The sequence below is a fragment of the Prionailurus viverrinus genome, chromosome B2, assembly GCF_022837055.1.
Source record: "Prionailurus viverrinus isolate Anna chromosome B2, UM_Priviv_1.0, whole genome shotgun sequence".
In the NCBI taxonomy this organism is placed as follows: domain Eukaryota; kingdom Metazoa; phylum Chordata; class Mammalia; order Carnivora; family Felidae; genus Prionailurus; species Prionailurus viverrinus.
The window spans coordinates 130,464,490-130,482,234 of record NC_062565.1 but is presented as its reverse complement, the minus strand read 5'-3'; the positions used below and the strand labels follow the sequence as shown (position 1 = coordinate 130,482,234).

The window sequence follows — 17,745 nt, the reverse complement described above, 5'->3', positions numbered from 1 at the left end:
ATTTTATTTGTGTGAAACAAGTCGGGCATCCTGTTAGCTAGCTTTGAAGTAACATTCATAAAATAGGCTATGATTGCTGTTCTTGTGCACATCAATCAAGACACGTGCGTTTGCATGGGCTACTGTGACAGACTTACACGTTTCTTCAACAAGTGTTTAGTGAGCACCTACTATGTGCCAGGCAATATGAGAGGACAAGGTTAGCCCAATGAGCAAAAGAGACGTGGTCTCAGTTCCTTAAAAGTATTTTTTAAGATAAGCAACAACGGCAACATAAAAAGCTTATAGAAAGCACTTTTAAAGAAAGACATGAAAATCCAGACATGTGAAATAGACCCCTGAAATATTTAAAGCTGAAACCAAAACTGACTTAGGCAACTTCCTGATTTTTGACACATTTAAAGACAGGACTATGAAGATGATAAGGGAGACACGTCTTCAGTTTTCTGTGCGATGACAAAAATTTTCTTAGTTTCAACACTTGGTATCAACTATGACACAAAGATATAATAGCTGTACATTTAAAAGAGGTTGCAAAGTCAAATAAGCCTGCACTGGACTCCCAGCTCTAAGCAAATTGGAATAACACCAGCAATCTCAAGGAGCACTCGGTAAGATGTCTGACACACAGTGAGTGAATGCTCAACCAAGGCAATGCTTAGGCTTTTACTCCTGGTGGGGAACATACATGCTTTCCGTGAACATCAATAGGAAAATTTGTAGATGAGAACTGAGATGTTTGCTTTTAACTTATTGCGGCCTAAAGAAACTACACTATGGCCATTTTATCCTGTCCTCCTTCTAGACATGCTCTCCAATCAGAGATGACCCTTGCCCCCCCCCTTCCCCTATGCAAATCCAAACTTGCCCACTTAAACAGCCCAGTCTTATGTTCCAGTCTCTATTTTTTAAGGCAAAGGTAGCTATTTTGATGAATATATCTGCTGTTACGTGCTTTTAGCTTAATCTACCACTTATTCCAGAAAACACATTTCTGTTTTCAAAGATGACCCCTATATTCTGGACAAAATGGCAAAGTAAACATCATTTCTGCTCCTTTCCAAAATCCTACCCAAAGAACTTACACAAAGGCATACACTGACAAGGAAGAAGATCAGAGAGAACAGAGCAACAATACAATTCTGGAAATTGTAAAGCAAGTGGACAAGGGATTACTAACCTAGCAAGGAGTTAAAACATCGAATCTTAAGCTAACAGTAGAGAATGCCAAGAAACAACCTAAATTACACCATTTGATAAATACCCAGGAATCAGAATTAAAGCCTGAGTACCTGTGAAAAAGGAGGTGATGGTAGGGGCTAAAAACAGAGTTTGGTTAAAGCCTTTTTAAGAAGGGAGAGGACCTATCATCCTTTGTCCTTCCTTAGCAGGTCATTAGACAGGCTAGACTCTGAATCTATACCAGGTGAGAGGTACTTTATCTGTAAAGAGGAGGATGAGATTAATGTTTTTATATGGAATGTGGACCTCCAAGTCCTCTTCCTTCACCTACTGTCCAGCACACGGACCCATATCATAGGCAGGAGGATGAAAAACCTTTTTCCATAAAGTACAAAAGAAGAAACAGGGGTGCCTGGGTGACTCAGTCAGTTAAGCATCTGACTCTTGATTTTGGCTCAGGTCATGATCTCATGGTCATGAGTTCAAGCCCTATGTCGGGCTTCACACTGAGCGTGGAGCCTGCTTGGGGCACTCTCTCTCTCTCTCTCTCTCTCTCTCTCTCTCTCTGGCTCTATCTCTGCCACTCTCCCCACTGCCTGAAAAAATAAACAAACATTTTTTTTTTTAAAAGAAGAAAGAAAGAGGTGAAAAACAATTTTAAAAAGGAATTTGGAAGTCCAGTACTTTAAATTCAAATTCTGAATAACAGAAATTTCAGAGAGAAGACATCATACTGTGGTGGTTGGGGGTAGGGGTAATAGAAACAGATCATCTACAAAGTATCTAAGGTCAAAAAAGCTTTGGACTTCTAAACAGCAACACTGGAAACTAAAAAATAACGGAACAGTACCTTTAAACTTTTGGGGAAAATGTATTTTCAACCCAGAATTCTATACTCAAGCCAAATCATCAATCAAATATGAGGTAGAATAAAGACATTTTTTTGGATATACAAAGTCTTAAAAAAAATTTCCTATATTGGGGCGCCTGGGTGGCTCAGTCGGTTGAGCGGCCGACTTCAGCTCAGGTCACGATCTCGCGGTCTGTGAGTTCGAGCCCCGCGTCAGGCTCTGGGCTGATGGCTCAGAGCCTGGAGCCTGCTTTGGATTCTGTGTCTCCCTCTCTCTCTGCCCCTCCCCCGTTCATGCTCTGTCTCTCTCTGTCTCAAAAATAAATAAACGTTAAAAAAAAATATTTCCTATAATCTTTCTCAGAAAGAGACAGGGAAATGCCTTACAACAAAACAAGGAAGTCAAGCGAAAAAGATACAGACTCTAGAATCCTAACCTGAAATTCAACAGAGGGGAGAGGCAGAGAGCACCCCTGAATAACAGCAAAGGGAAATTCTGTGATGACAGCTGTGCACTGGACTGGGAGGCCATCTGTCTAGACTAGGTATAGTAGGCTATAGGACAGATTTCTTCAGAAACATGAAACTCAGAATTCCTGATGGGTCCAAATTTCTTGGGAGGAGATTTAGACAATTTGGGATTGAATAGGTTGTAAGTATAAATTAAACTAACAACAACAACCCCAAACAATTATGTAGTTATAGGAGAGTAATCCTGATATAAAACATGGATCTGCTGTAATTGGTATTTCCATAACCACAAGCATATAATCGTTACATATTGATGTAACTCAAATTAGGATTCAGCTGTACTGGGAGGATGAATACAGTTCTTGAAGGAACAAGAGTGGTGCCTGTCTCTGGCAGCAAGGGCTGAAAATGAGCTAAATCATCACCTTCTGCACAATGAAATCAATGGATGATGCCCAAAATGGAAAAATCAAGAAATAGTAATAGAAGCATATTATTTAGAGATACAAATATAAACACCAAAAGAATAAGTAAACGTAGTTGAAAGTGGTTGCCTTTGGGGAGAGGGAAATAAACGAAATAGAAAGGGACAGACTTTTTTTTTTTATCAGACTTTCATTTTTCATTACTCTTCAATTATGTGTGCATGTTTGATACAATTAAAAACTAGAGAAAGGAAAGAAGGAAGGAAGGAAGGAAGGAAGGAAGGAAGGAAGGAAGGAAGGAAGAGAAGCAAGCAGGAAAAAAGAACGATATAGGCTTTCTGGAAATCCAAAACACCACCTACAGGGCAATGCTGTGCCCTGAGCAGGTAACCAGGAGCTCTCCATCCTGCCTGCGTACTTCTTTCTTCCTGTCTTTCTCACACAACCACCTCTTTACAGATTCCACTTGAGAATGAGCACTTAGACACATGTATTAGTGGAATCTGGAATTCTCCCCAAGTTAATTTTTTGATTGCACTAAATCCAAAATTCTGACCAAGGTTTAAAAAAAATTCTAAAAAATAAAATGATCCTTAAATAAAGTTCAAATAATAAATGATTAAAGTTTTTTATAAATTGAAAAGAATATAGCACTGGTAAAAAGAGGAAAGCTCTTGCTGATATTACCACTTGAATAAGACCATAGTTAAAAGCATAATAATTTTGCAAACATAAAAATTAGATTAATGGACATGAATACAACACTAAGAAATAGACCAATTTTATACAAAATCTTAGTATATGGAAAGAAGCCATCAAGAAGTAATAGTGGAGGAAAAAAAATAAGCAACTAGGCTGGTATAATTGACTAGTAAGAATTGATTCCTCTCTTAATTGGGTGATGGTCATTGAGGAGAGCACTTGTTGGGATGAGCACTGGGTGTTATATGTAAGCTAACTTGACAATAAATTATATTCATACAAAAAAAGAATTTATTCCTCTCTAATACTTACTGGAGACCCTACGATACACCTTAGGGACATTAAAGAATTAAAAATGCAAAATCAATAACAGAAACACTAACAGAAAGTGAAGTTGAATATCAGTACTCTGGGAAAATGATAATTTTCTTTTTTTTTTTAATTTCTTTTTTTTTAAGTTTATTTTATTTATTTATTTTGAGAGAGAGAGAGGGAGAGAGCAGAGAGAACATACATGCAAGGGAGAGGCAGAGAGAGAGAGAGAGAGAGAGAGAGAGAGAGAGAGAGAGAAATCCCAAGCAGGTTCTGCACTGTCAGCACAGAGACTGACTCGAAGCTCAGTCTCACAAATTGTGAGATCATGGCCTGAGCCCAAATCAAGAGTCGGATGCTCAACCGACTGAGCCACCCAGGCACCCTGAAAATGATAACTTTCCATGAGATGTGAGGCTATGGAAGAAATCTCAGAGAAAAAGATAACCAAATTTGACTAAATAAAATGTGAAATCTCTCTGCAACAAAAAGGAGTAACAAATACTAAGGATTAAAGCAAGAGATTGGAAGAAAATATTTGCACAAAACATAACAGACATTGTGTAGGTACTCGGCATTGTATGCAGAGACACCCCAACTGGTAAAATAACATGGCAAATAAATTATCGAGTAAAGTATATAGAAAGACATTTCACAGGAGATAAAATATTCTCAATAAAAATATGAAATATTTATTATCTGCTATTTGGAAAATATATGCAAATTAAAAATAATACATTAGACTTATTAATTTAGCCAGAAATGAGTGGGAAAATCAGAATATAAGATTTATCTATGCTTTAGCTACTAGGACTAGATGGAAAGAATACAAATGAAAAAACATATTGTGTTCGTGGATGGCCCTAGCAGGCAGTATATTAAGCGAAATAAGTCAAACACAGAAAGACAAATAGCACATGATTTCACTTGCATGTGGAATCTAGAAAACCAAACAGATGAAAAAACAAAAACAAAACAGAAACATGCTCATAAATACAGAGAGCAAACTGGTGGTGCCAGAAGCCTGGGAGGTGCTGGGATGGAAGACGTGGGTGAAGGGGATTAAGATCTACAAACTTCTAGTTATGAAATAAATAAGCCACAGGAATGTAAAGAACAGCATAGAGGATGGAGTCAATAACACTGTAATAACATTGTACAGTGACGGATGGTAACTACACTTATTGTGGTGAGCACTGTAATGTATATAAATGTCAAGTCACTATGTTGCACACCTGAAACGAATATGATATTTCACGTACTATGGTTCAATTAAAAATAAAAATTGAAAAACCCTTATGCTGTGCTCACGCTGTTATCCATGGTATGTATAGGTATCTAGATATCAACAAAAAGGAGAAAATGTCTATAGCACTCTAAGTTTCGGCAAAGGGCAATTAATAACTTGACAAATTTTCCAACTAAACAACAATAAATATACACTGACAGGATGGAATGTTCCTCTTTTCAGATGAGTTGACACTATTATAATTTTGATTCTTTAGGAAACAAGTTGTAAAGAGTTTCATCTTCTAGAGTTCTCCATTTTCTAAAGGAGAAAAATATTTCATTTCACCACCCTAACCTTTTATTTAAAAATTCCAATTCTTAAGGAAAATATCAAAGTTGAACGAATTTACAGTTAACAAAGTATTCCACAAAATTCATACTGGCCTAACTTATAACCTATACTTCAGCAATAAACTAAGTTTGAACTATACAAAATAGAAGCAAAAGAACGAATGTCAAGAATTATTTCCAGCCACTCAGACACTCCCTATATATAATATTCACTGTAAAAGCAAGACAAAAAATTAGAACATAAATTAAGTCATACTTGAAATAAACCAAGGAACATGCCAAGGCATGGGAAGAAAGACATAAGAAAACATGGTAAATGGTCATCACAGGACATCACATGCCGTCAGAGTCATATTTTGAGCCTGAATTATGTTGTCACTTGCACAATGATTTTTAATTCTGATTTTTAGTATCAATGTTATTCTAAGATGTTGGATGGTGTAGACATGTGTTTAAGTTGACTTAGGTGAGACCCAGCAGAACATTCTACACTTTTGTCTACATCTAGTAAGTGCTGCTTCATGATGACTTAATCCTCCCCTCCCTGCCGTTAGTCAAGTGACTGGCATTTTTAGTACTTAAAGTAGACATTCACAAGATAAATATGCCCATGTTAGCCCTTGGTGTCTTTGCTTTGCGATGTCAGGTTAAACAAGAAATATGTTCTCAATAGAGAACCAATCTGGTTACTTTCTCAACCCAAGGATCCCCTCTTAACTCAGATACCACATTCAAGGTTGTTTATTAAATGTAATTAATGTAAATAAATTATAATAGAAGAGCTGCAGGAGATTCAAAGATTGAAAAATCCAGAAATCACAATCCCTGCCCTCAACTAAGTCTGTAAGTTATGGGGAAAAACAAGCAGGTACAGAAATAATACAAGGGAAAGAATGGGCCAGAAAAAGGCAGAAGAGCCCAGTAGGAGCTCCCACACCAGGCAGAGGCCACATACTACAAAAACCACTGTTGCAGGAAGAAGAGAAGAACAGACACTGACCACTGAGCAAATGTGCCTCAAACTGGGTCTGTAACAGAACCCAAGACAAATCTGTCAAGCACCCTCCTGGGCCAGAATCCTCAGAATCTTAAAATTAACTTTTAAAAAGTTGTGATATAAAGCTCATGATTTTCAGAGCTCTAAATTTATTTTCTTTTACTACATATTAAAATATTAGTTAACTTTGGGCAATGGCACATCGAATGAAATGCAAACCGACTTCCTTCTCTGTTCTTTGCTATCTATTTTAGTCATTAAATGAAGGAGTGATTTTCTTGATCTCTCTTCGTCAACACGTGTGCTTACACACTGGACAGGCAGAAAGACACAGACACACACGCGCACACGCACACACATACACACACACACACACACACACACACACGTGTGTGAAGGATCGGCCGATTTTGAATTAGACAGACCGAAAGATTTTCCTTTGTTAAAAAGAGGTCCTTTGTCTTATCACCAAAGCCAGCCTCATAGCTTCTATTCTTGTATGTTTCACAAGAATGGGAAACTCTGTGACCTTAGACTAAGCTGGAGGACTGATTCTATGATCTCACACTTTGTGGCACTTCCTCTTTCCTGATATTTACTGTATTCTATTGTTAATTGTTTTACTGCCTATCCTGTCTGCTCGCCCATAAGTTCCAGGGGGTCAGGGGCTATGCCTGCTGTGTTTGCCATGTACCCCCAAGTGCCCAGCATATAGCATCATATTGTCCTAGGAATTTATCAGACTCTTCTTTAGGTGACTAATACTTCCTGCAATGACCGGACTCAGAATCAGTAGGTTTAAAAGTGCTTTTCCCTTTGAAGAACAATAATTATTCCCAATTTCAATGAATAAGATAATATATTTTCCTGTTCATAGTTCTCTCTCTCTCATCCTTTTGTATGGTCATTTAATTAAAAAAAATTTTTTTTTAAGAGAGCATGTGTGCATGCCCATGCAAGAGTGGGAGAGGGGCAGAGGGAGCAGAGGGATTGAGAGAGAGAGAATCTTTTTTCCTTTTAATTTTATAAATGTTTATTTATTTTTGAGAGACGGAGAGAAACAGAACATGAGCAGGGGAGGGACAGAAAGAGAGGGAGACACAGAATGCCAAGCAGGCTCCAGGCTCTGAGCTGTCAGCACAGAGCCCAACGGGGGGCTTGAACCCATGAATCATGAAATCATAACCTGAGCCAGTCAGACACTTAACCAACTGAGTCATCCAGGTACCGAGAGAGAGAAAGAGAGAGAATCTTAGGCAGGCTCCATGCTCAGCACAGAGTCCAATGTGGGGCTTGATTCCACAACCCTGGGATCATGACCTGCGCCGAAATCAAGAGTCAGATGCTCAACGCGCTGAGCCACCCAGGTGCCCCTGTATGGTCATTTAAAGTTAGCAGACAGTACCTCAAAGCTTTATCTGACCTAAAACTTCTTGGAACCTTCTTATTCTCCTAGAAAGTTTTCTGATTCCTATAAATTCACTGATTTCCCCCCTGTGACTATTCAAGGAATTTGGCATCTCTCACCCAGCTAGTAAAAGGCCAAGTCAGAATCATCACTCTCTTTCCAGCAATCTGGGGCAGACGCCAGCCAAAGAATTTGGGGCAGGCTCTCTTGGCCACACCAGGATTTTGCTATGAAAGATTGGGGGTGAGTGTCATTATATGAAGCCTGCCAGGCGGCCCCCTGGTTTTCATTAACTTCTTGCTAATTTGAAACATCTCAATAGGCTTGGTCACCAGCAAAAGCATAAGAGTTTGGGTCTATGGTTCTCAAACTATAACATGTATAAAAATCAGGTGGGGGAGTTTTTTGAAAATATCAATTCATAGGCTCCACTCTTAAATATTCTGTTCCAATAGATATCAAATGTGGGCCTGGACTCTCTGTCTTCTATTTTGTTGTTTGGTTGGGGGGGGGGGTGTTGTTTTTAGAGATCCCAGGTAATTCTGGTGATTATCATCTACAGGCTACATGTTGAGAGTCACTGGACTGTTCTGGGGTTTTTCAAAGGCACAGAAAAATGAGAAAGGGAAGAAGGAAGAAAAAAGAGAGAAAACGTAGCTTAATATCCATTCAACAATGTTACAGCCCTGAATTACAGCAAAGACTAGCATGCATTCCACTTCTGTTCTGGGTCCAGACAGACAAGGGCTTCCCGTTAGCTGTGGCGTCAGAGGTTACTTCTCTACCAGGTACCACCACTCCGCCCATCCCGGCCCTCCTTCACCAGGCTCCTAACCTTCCTGGGATTAAGGCTACTTTACCTTCCTGCTGCCCGGTCAGCCATTCTAAATCTTTAAGGGCCTTGGAAAAAATGCCAACTTTCTGGGCTCCACTCAGCAGGGCAACCGTCTGGGCCAGAAAGACACAAGCGAGGCCCTTGCAGAGAAAAACATTCCCTTCCGTACAACAGTTGTGGACGATGTGATACTCTGATCCCTTTAGGACCAAGGCCCTCATTCTCCCAGTTGCCAGAAATGTTGACTACCGAAGGCTCACAGCTCTAGGAACTGCCCTGACTGAAGGAAAGCTGCTCGCTCCAAGACGGCACCTTCTGCCTGGTGTGGCCTGCAGCCAATGACCTGTTGAGGCAGGGAATTCAGATGACCAGCTCGTGTGCAGGCAGAGCAATTCTGAAGGGCCATTCCAGCTCCAAGGCTGGGCCCACCACTGTACCTGCACGGCGGTTCAGTTCCTCCCTCTGCATAATCCTGCTGCGCTCTCTCCCTGACAAGTGCTGTTCCCACAGCACCTCTCAGTAAACCCCCTGTACGCAAATCTCACAGTCTATTTTCAGGAAACGTGAACTAAGAGAGTGAAGTTGCCTTTTCAGTCAGGTAGCGACAGCACAGGGGAGTGGGCGTCTGTACCTTACTTCTAGAGAAATCGGGTGGTCACTTAATTTCTCCAAGAGTGTCCCTCCTCATGTATAGACCTCAAATACAGATAACAACAATAATATTTTTTTGCCAGGCTTTTATGAGAAGGAAAAGAGGAAATATATATGAGAGTATTTTGTAACTAATGAAGAGCTGTATGTATTATCAGCTAGGCCCTGGTTTACCATGCAGTAATCAGGGAAGGCAGGAGGGATTTACCGACATGATATGATTCAGCTTACACACTGTGTCCTACTTTCTCAAATCAACAGATCTGTGTCACTAATCAATACACCTGGGCACGTAATAAAAAAAATTAGAAGTAAAACCAGGTGACACATGCGTTGCTGCAATCCTGAAACTGAAACAGAAGACAGAATAATACTCTGTTTATTGGAAACAGAGTGTTTCCATATGAAGATAGCAACAGAGCAATTTCCACTACTCTGTAAAGTCGGAATTCACATTTTTGCCCAATAAGTTACGCAATGAGTAATGGAGTATCACTTTACATCCTTGAGCAGAGAAACAAGTAAAACAGCTGGGTATACAAAATGAGGAATACTTTTCCAGGCCACTTAGTATTTGCTGCATTACCTGGATACTGTAGCCACTGAAAAGAAACAACAAAACAAAACAGTACACAAATCAAGTTGAAAACATTGAGTTAGCTCAAGGAGGATAATAAGAAATTACCAATTCTAAAACTATGCTTTATGTTAAAAGTTACCAAATTATTGAATGTTACCAAGAACTTACATGAGATATACAAATAACGTCTAGTATTTACAGATGTAGAAGGCGTGGTTAACAAATGACTTCATCTGACAGATGGTTTTATTATCAGCAAAAGTCACGGAATGGTTAAAACTGGAAGGAAGCTGACAGACCTATGAAAGCCCCCAGCCCCAGTGATTCTCTGCTCGCAGAGAAACCACAATCAAAATGAAGAAGCAAGACAGACCCACGTAAAATATTAACCCAAACTCTTCCCTTTCTTATTATTTGAGCACTGAATGAATTACAGACAGGTATACAGGGATTCAGACCAAGGGGTAAACATGTGGGCTAGATCAATCCAGAAGGCTTCATGTCAGTCTCATATAATGAGAAGCTATAAACACCTTGATTTCCTGTTAAATCTGAAGAAATGCTGAATGAAACATTTCCTTCATGCATGGAGAAAATATTTTAAAACTTCAAACTTAGAGTTTGCTGATTCAGTTTAGGTAGAATAATAATTCAGTGTTTACAATCTTTAAATAGTCCAAAGTGAGGCTTGTGAGGAGCAGATAATTAGACCTTGATTCCTGAACAAAAATCATAGTCTTGATCCAACTTGTGAAACAATGGGAATGGTGAAGAGCTGAGGCCAGGTTTTGAGGGGAAGGAGGGAGTTGGGGTTGTTTATCAAAAATACCCTTATCAAGACCAAAGGAATCTACCTGAATGCTGAAAACAGAAAACAAGCCCTGTGGGGCACTTGGTGGCTCAGGCGGTTAAGTGTCCAACTTTGGCTCAGGTCATGATCTCACAGTTTGTAAGTTTAGGCCCCACGTAGGGCTCTGTGCTAACAGCTAGAAGCCTGGAGTCTGCTTCGGATTCTGTGTCTCCTTCTCTCTGCCCCTCCCCTGCCTGTGCTCTGTCTCTCTCTCTCTCAAAAATTAATAAACATTAAAAATAAAAAGAAAGAAAACAGGCCCTAATCCCTAGAGGTACGAGCTATTTTGCTCAGTTAAAGTCAAGAGGACAGGGACACTGCCGGCCAGCTTCACTTAATAAGATTCTGGAAGTTAGAGACAAGAGGGGCAGGTAAGCTTCAGGGTGAAACCAGAACAAAACAGGCCCTAGAAGGCAGACCACAAAACAGGAGTGTAAGACTTGAGTTATGCACCTGCCTGAATTTGTTAGTAATTCTTGTACCATTGGACCCTGCTCTGTAGATTAATACCCCCGGGCCAGCCTTTCTATTTCCCCTTTCTATTTCAGCCTTTCTAGTATCCCCAGAGGAATACTACAGATTTTAGCAACAGATCATTGACTGCCTCTAAGAAACACAAAGCAGTGAACATTCAGTGTCTAGGGAGAGTAGTAACCAAGGCAGCTCGGAAGACGTAGTTGTGGAAGCTCTGGGAACTTTCAGCGAGAGTGAGTCTTCATAAAAGTGTTTTAATTCCCAGGAGAAATTTTCTGATTATTCTAGGTCTATTCCTAGATCAACCAGATACTCCTTGGGGTGAACCAAGGGGGAGGGGTGCCATGCAGCACAACAGAGCCTCTGAGGGCCCATCTTATATATCGGGCTAACCCTGAATGAGGAACAATTGTTGGCGTCAAGACAGTGACTCCAGTTTGAGTTTGCCACAGTGTCTGAGACTTCATTCGTTCACTCATTCATTCATTCATTCTTGGAGATACCATAGCAAAGCAGTGTGGTTCAGAATGTAAGTTCTGGAGCTAAGCGCTTGGGATCAATTCCTACCTCTATCAATTACTAGCATTACACTTCATTCACCTGTCAAAAGCAGTCAATTATAGCACCCATCTCACAGGATTTCAGTGAGGAGGAAAAGACTGAGTTCATATAATGAGCCTAGAATTGTGCCTGGCACCGATAAGCATTTTAGCTATTGTTGTTGTTGTTTTTGTTATTAATTAATTCATTCAAAAAGTTAATGAGCGCTGATTATGTGTCAAGCACTGAATGAGGCCCTCATTTAGCACACCTATTCTTTCACTTACATCCCACTCTTAGTCATTAACTAGGAATGTAGGAGTCATCCTAAACTCCTTCCCCTCACTGCCCACCTCTAAAGATGTAGCCAAGTTCTGCCTATTAAACACGTCAGCTCCTTCCCTCTTTTCCACTCCTCACCATCACTGCCTGACTCAAGCCTTCTCCAATTTCTCTTCTCAAATATTATAGTAATCTCCGGTGTGTGCCCTAAGGCTAGAGTTGTGTTCATCCAATCTGTTCTCCATCTTGATTCTAAATTGTCTTTCCAAAACACATATCTGACGATATCATTCACCTGCTGAAGTCTTCCATAGGATAAAGTCACAGGTCCAGCATGGCACATGGGCCTTTGTGATGCGGCCCAATCTGTCTCCCCAGCTCTCACCCCGTGCCCACACTGACCAGGCTGGTGTTCCCTGACAACACAATGTTGATCCTTCTGCTGGGCTGACTATCCCTCCCTCCACCTGAAAACTCCCCCTTTTACATTAAGGCTCATTATTCAATTAATAAATACTTCCTAACACCTGGCACGAGTAATGCCTGTACCAAGGCCAGGGAGTACAGTGATGAAGAACACACTCAACCCTTTCTTCCCCATAGATAAAGTAACTTTGAGGCCCTCAAGAGAGAAAAGAAATATAGAAATTAGAGTTATCTCAAATTTAGTATTGTTTCCCTCACTAGCTGCATACCTTACAGACTTGTAGAAATTGAACAGATTTTGGCATCAAGTCCAAAAGTACCTCAGAAGATTTCAGTCTCAACAGTAAACTGTGACGCAGTGGGTTTAGTCATTTTGACTTGTGCAGCAATAGTGTGTTAGAAAAGATTGATTTGAACTGTAAAAAACAATGATCAGTAGGTTGCTTCAATATGGTGTTATAAAATTATAAGCCATTAATTAGCTACTCTGTTTTCACTTAAAAAAATTTTTTTTAACGTTTATTTTTGAGATACAGAAACAGAGCGTGAGCAGGGGAGGGGCAGAGAGAGAGGGAGACACAGAATCCAAAGCAGGCTCCAGGCCTCTAAGCTGTCAACACAGAGCTGACATGGGGCTCAAACCCACAAACTGTGAGATCACAACCTGAGCCAAAGTTGGATGCTTAACCAACTCAGCCACCTAGGCACCCCACTACTTTATTTTTAAAAGGTGAGTAAATTATAAGTACCTGTGATTGTCTAGGGGTAATACCAGGCTGGGTTTCTTTTTACCCACAAAATAATATGAAATATGGTTATCAAACACTTTAAAAATCATGCCTTTCCAATTAATACATTTTTAAATCATTCACTGAATGAAATGCTTACTGAATAAGCACAACAGACTGTCAACAAAATAGGTGATTAAATTTAAAACTTTACTCATTCTTTCAGCAATGAGGAAACATCAAAAATCTGTTCATTCAAAATCTCAGATCTGCACAAACACCAGTCGTATTGGGACAGAAGCTCTACTGTGGGCATAGATTGGTCATAGCTCCCATCTCCCTCGTTGGCTCTTCCAGCCTTCCACACTAGTCTTTATGGCCCTTTTCAGCAACATCCTGTCGTATTCACAATTACATAACCAGAGCTCTGTGAAGAGTGTGGCACAAAGAAGGTGCCTGAGAACTGTTTGTTGCGCTGACCTCAGCTCAACTCGCCTCCCACAGAGATGCTGTCCTCTTCTCTACTAAGCATGGAGACAGTACAGTTCCTTCCCAAGAGCCATGGGGCCTCTCAGCTTAAATATTTTAATTTCTCAGCTCCAACTGGTATCCACCGTCTTCAAAAATTTTCACGTGGCACTAACTTACTAAAGACAAACTGTCCAAATTATTTGGATTCGGAGAGTGACGTTCAATCACTTTGTATAATGGCCTATTTCTACCATACCATACCATTGAAAGTAATAACATACAGTTATTGAATAATGAACTTCATTTTCTCTTGGGCCTCTGTGGCAAAGCACATGACTTCAATGGTTATCTGACATCAGCCTAGTGACCCTAGCTGGTATGCTGTACCATCAGGCACTTTAGGAAACTGAAAACTTGAACTGTTACTTCCGACACCACTAGCTCGAGTTTAACACTGAGCATTTCGCATTTCGCATCTGAACCTTCCTTTACACACACCCAGAGCAAACCTCGCTTTTCAAAAGTTCATTAACAAAGACTCAACTTAAAAGAGCAGCCCTGTGACTCATCTTTGGATACCCGGGTGGAAATAACAACTCCTCCCTTTGCTGAGAAACGGCTTAAACAAGTGCATGAGAACCACAGGAAGTAATAACAGATCTCAGCTAGTGTCAGCGAAGTCTAGAATTCCCACCCGGCACGGTGTGTTTCTTGAAGTCACATTGCTACTACTTCTTGTCTTCATTCTTCTAAAAAAAAAAAAAAAAGTCTTATGTGGGCTTGGAAGGAACTATTTCAAGGCAATATCAATTTCTTCGTATTTCCTGGCTCCTGAGTCATTACGTCAAGTTCAAGTCAAGAAGCACCCATTCGGGTGTTTTTGAGAAAGCGCAAGCTAAAATAGGGAGTGAACAGACGATCACACCGAAGTAATGTCCCCAGTAATTCCAAACAACCTCAGCCTTTCGACTTAAAACAAAAGTAGTCTTACTTAGAGACTTTGCGCCAGAAGCCTATCAACAGGTATCTGAAAGAATTTCTGTGAAGCCCTAAATGCACAGTCCCTTGCCCACTGGGAGAAAAAAAAAAAAAAAAAAAATCACTCCGATGTGCATAAGAAACCCAAGGCCGTGTTTCTCGAGGCGCGAAAGGGCGGCGTGAGCACCGGGGCCAGACCCGAAATCCCTCCCCCGGGACATCCCTCGACGCCCCATCCAGCGAGGCCACCCCGACGCCCCCCCCCGCAGCTCTCGGCGCACAACTCAGCGGGGCGCGTCCTCGCTCCTCCTGGGGCGCTTAGGGAGGGAAAAAGAGGCACAAGGGGAAAAAACGAACCAGGTACGGGACCGAGCGTGCGAACCGAGAAGCTACGTCCTGCGCGGGCGCCGGTCCCACGCTGGGCGTCGTGAGAAGGAAGGAAACCTGTCGCGCGACTCCTGGCGGCGGGGATCCCGGCGCCTCCCGCGGCCCAGGCCGGGGTCCTCCGCGGCCCCGCGAGCACCGCGCCGCTGCCGCCGCATCAGGGCGCCGCAGACCCAGCCCCCAGCAGCGTCGGCAGCATCCACAGCTGGGGGAGCAGGCCCCGCCCCGGGACGACGGCGCCGGCCGCCCGCGCGCCCGTCCCCGCCCCGCCCGGAGTGCGAGAGCGCCGGGGGCTGGCAGCCCGGGGCCGCGCCGCTCCTGCAGCCTCACCTCGCCTGTGCGCCCGCGGACGGTCTCCGCGGCGGCCCGAGGCGCCTCACCTGCTCCCCGACCCTCCTCGCGGGGAGGGGCCCGGGGGCGCCGGACTTTCCCCAGGAATCCCCCTCGCGCCGGTGACGTTTGCCGGCCGCTGCGTTCCGCGGGGCGCGGCCGCGTGCTTGGGTTCTGAGTGTGGGTGTGGCCCCCAGCAGTGCACCTGCGGCGACCCGCGAGGCGGCGGGCCGCGAGCCTGAGCGTATACAGCGAGGCTGAGCACCGCCAAGTCAGATCCCTCTTGGACTCACCCGCCTCAAGTGGGCCAGAAGCCCAGCTAGAACCCCAGCCGGCTTCATTCATTCATTCATTCATTCATTCATTCATTCATTCATTACCAAATGAGCGTCCACCCAAGGGCTGAGGATACTCACCGTGGTTAAAAATACCGAGACCGTCGGGGCGCCTGGGTGGCGCAGTCGGTTAAGCGTCCGACTTCAGCCAGGTCACGATCTCACGGTCCGTGAGTTCGAGCCCCGCGTCGGGCTCTGGGCTGATGGCTCGGAGCCTGGAGCCTGCTTCCCATTCTGTGTCTCCCTCTCTCTCTGCCCCTCCCCCGTTCATGCTGATGGCTCGGAGCCTGGAGCCTGCTTCCCATTCTGTGTCTCCCTCTCTCTCTGCCCCTCCCCCGTTCATGCTCTGTCTCTCTCTGTCCCAAAAATAAATAAACGTTGAAAAAAAATTAAAAAAAAAAAATACCAAGACCGTGACTTCGAAGACCTGGCATTCCAGTGGGGAAAGACAAACACATAAAGTGTACATTACGCTAAATGGTGGTAAGTACCTTGAAAATCAGACTGAGACTTAAAAGTTAGGGAATGTTAAACACACACAGACAATACAGTAGTATTAGACTACAATCCGAAGTAAAAAGAAAATCCATGAGTTCCTAATGGTATAAGTAGTTGAATAAATCAATAAATGCTAAAGAGATCAATCTCCCCTGCAGAAGAATTCGTAAAAGTTTATGTAGATACTCGACCCTTAAGGAGAAGCATAACTTCCCACTCCTTAAGTATGGCCTGCCCACAGTGACTTCTCCCAAAATATAAGGCGTAGAAAGGAGATAAAGAATAAGTTCACAATGGAAACACCACCTGAGCCAGAAGATCAAGGTCAATATTCACAGCCATAAATCATATTGATAGTATGCACTCATGATATGATGTCATGAAAATGTCACTTTACCTCTGTGGCTTTCCTCCCCCAAGCCCATGACCCCAGTTGTTATAAGAAAAACGTGACAACAGAAGGGCACCCTCCAAAATACATGGCCAATATTTCTCTGAGCTGTCCATGTCATCAGAAACAAGGAAAGTCTGAAAAACTGCTACAGCCTAGAGGAGCCTAAGGAGACATGCCACCTAAATATATACATGAGATCCTGAATGGGATCCTGGAACAGAAAAGGGCCATGAGGTAAAAAGTAAGGAAATCTGAATAAAGGATGGACTTTCATTAGCAATAGAGTATCAAGATTTGTTCGTTAGTTGTGATGGTGTGCCATATTAATTAGAAGATGGTAATAATAGGAGAGGTAATAATGGGTACGAGGTTTATGAAAACACCCTATACTGTCCTTGCAATTTTTCTGTAAATCTAAAACTGTTCTAAAAAATAACGTTTATTGGGGCGCCTGGGTGGCACAGTCGGTTAAGCGTCCGACTTCAGCCAGGTCACAATCTCGCGGTCCATGAGTTCGAGCCCCGCGTCGGGCTCTGGCCTGATGGCTCGGAGCCTGGAGCCTGTTTCCGATTCTGTGTCTCCCTCTCTCTCTGCCCCTCCCTCGTTCATGCTCTGTCTCTCTCTGTCCCAAAAATAAATAAATGTTGAAAAAAATTAAAAAAAATTTTTAAAATAACGTTTATTTAAAGTAAAGCTACAGGCACCTGGGTGGCTCGGGCGGTTAAGCATCCGACTTCGGCTCAGGTCATGATCTCAGAGTCTGTGGGTTACAGTCCTGCGTCGGGGTCTGTGCTGATAGCTCGGAGCCTGGAGCCTGCTTCAGATTCTGTGTCTCCCTCTCTCCCTGCCCCTTCCCTACTCATGCTCTGTCTCTCCCTCCCTCAAAAATAAATAAACATTAAAAAAAATTTTTTAATAAAAGTAAAGCAAATTAAAAGAGATTGAACGGTGCTATAATAAACTAAAAAAAAAAAATTTATTTCAAAGGCTTCCAAGATAACAAAACTAAACAAAAACAGTTGAAGGAGGAAGTAATGTGGATATTTGGGTATGACCATTTC

General features: G+C 42.3%; 1 protein-coding gene across 6 annotated transcripts in view; it reads right to left on the bottom strand.

The window, feature by feature from the left end:
* Positions 1-17,745, bottom strand: part of STX11 (syntaxin 11) — a 46,913-nt gene that overhangs the window by 21,241 nt on the left and 7,927 nt on the right. Inside the window, exons 1-2 of one of the 6 annotated variants that reach the window (XM_047859320.1) lie at positions 15,101-15,359; positions 14,460-14,514 (exon numbers count right to left, since the gene is read on the bottom strand). The exons of 1 other annotated variant lie outside the window; for it this stretch is intronic. The gene's annotated coding sequence lies outside the window, so the exon portion shown is untranslated. Of the gene's footprint in view, positions 1-14,459; positions 14,515-15,100; positions 15,360-15,457; positions 15,619-15,873; positions 15,945-17,745 lie in introns of those variants that run through there. 4 more of the 6 variants (XM_047859322.1, XM_047859321.1, XM_047859319.1 and 1 more) reach the window with 4 other exon arrangements.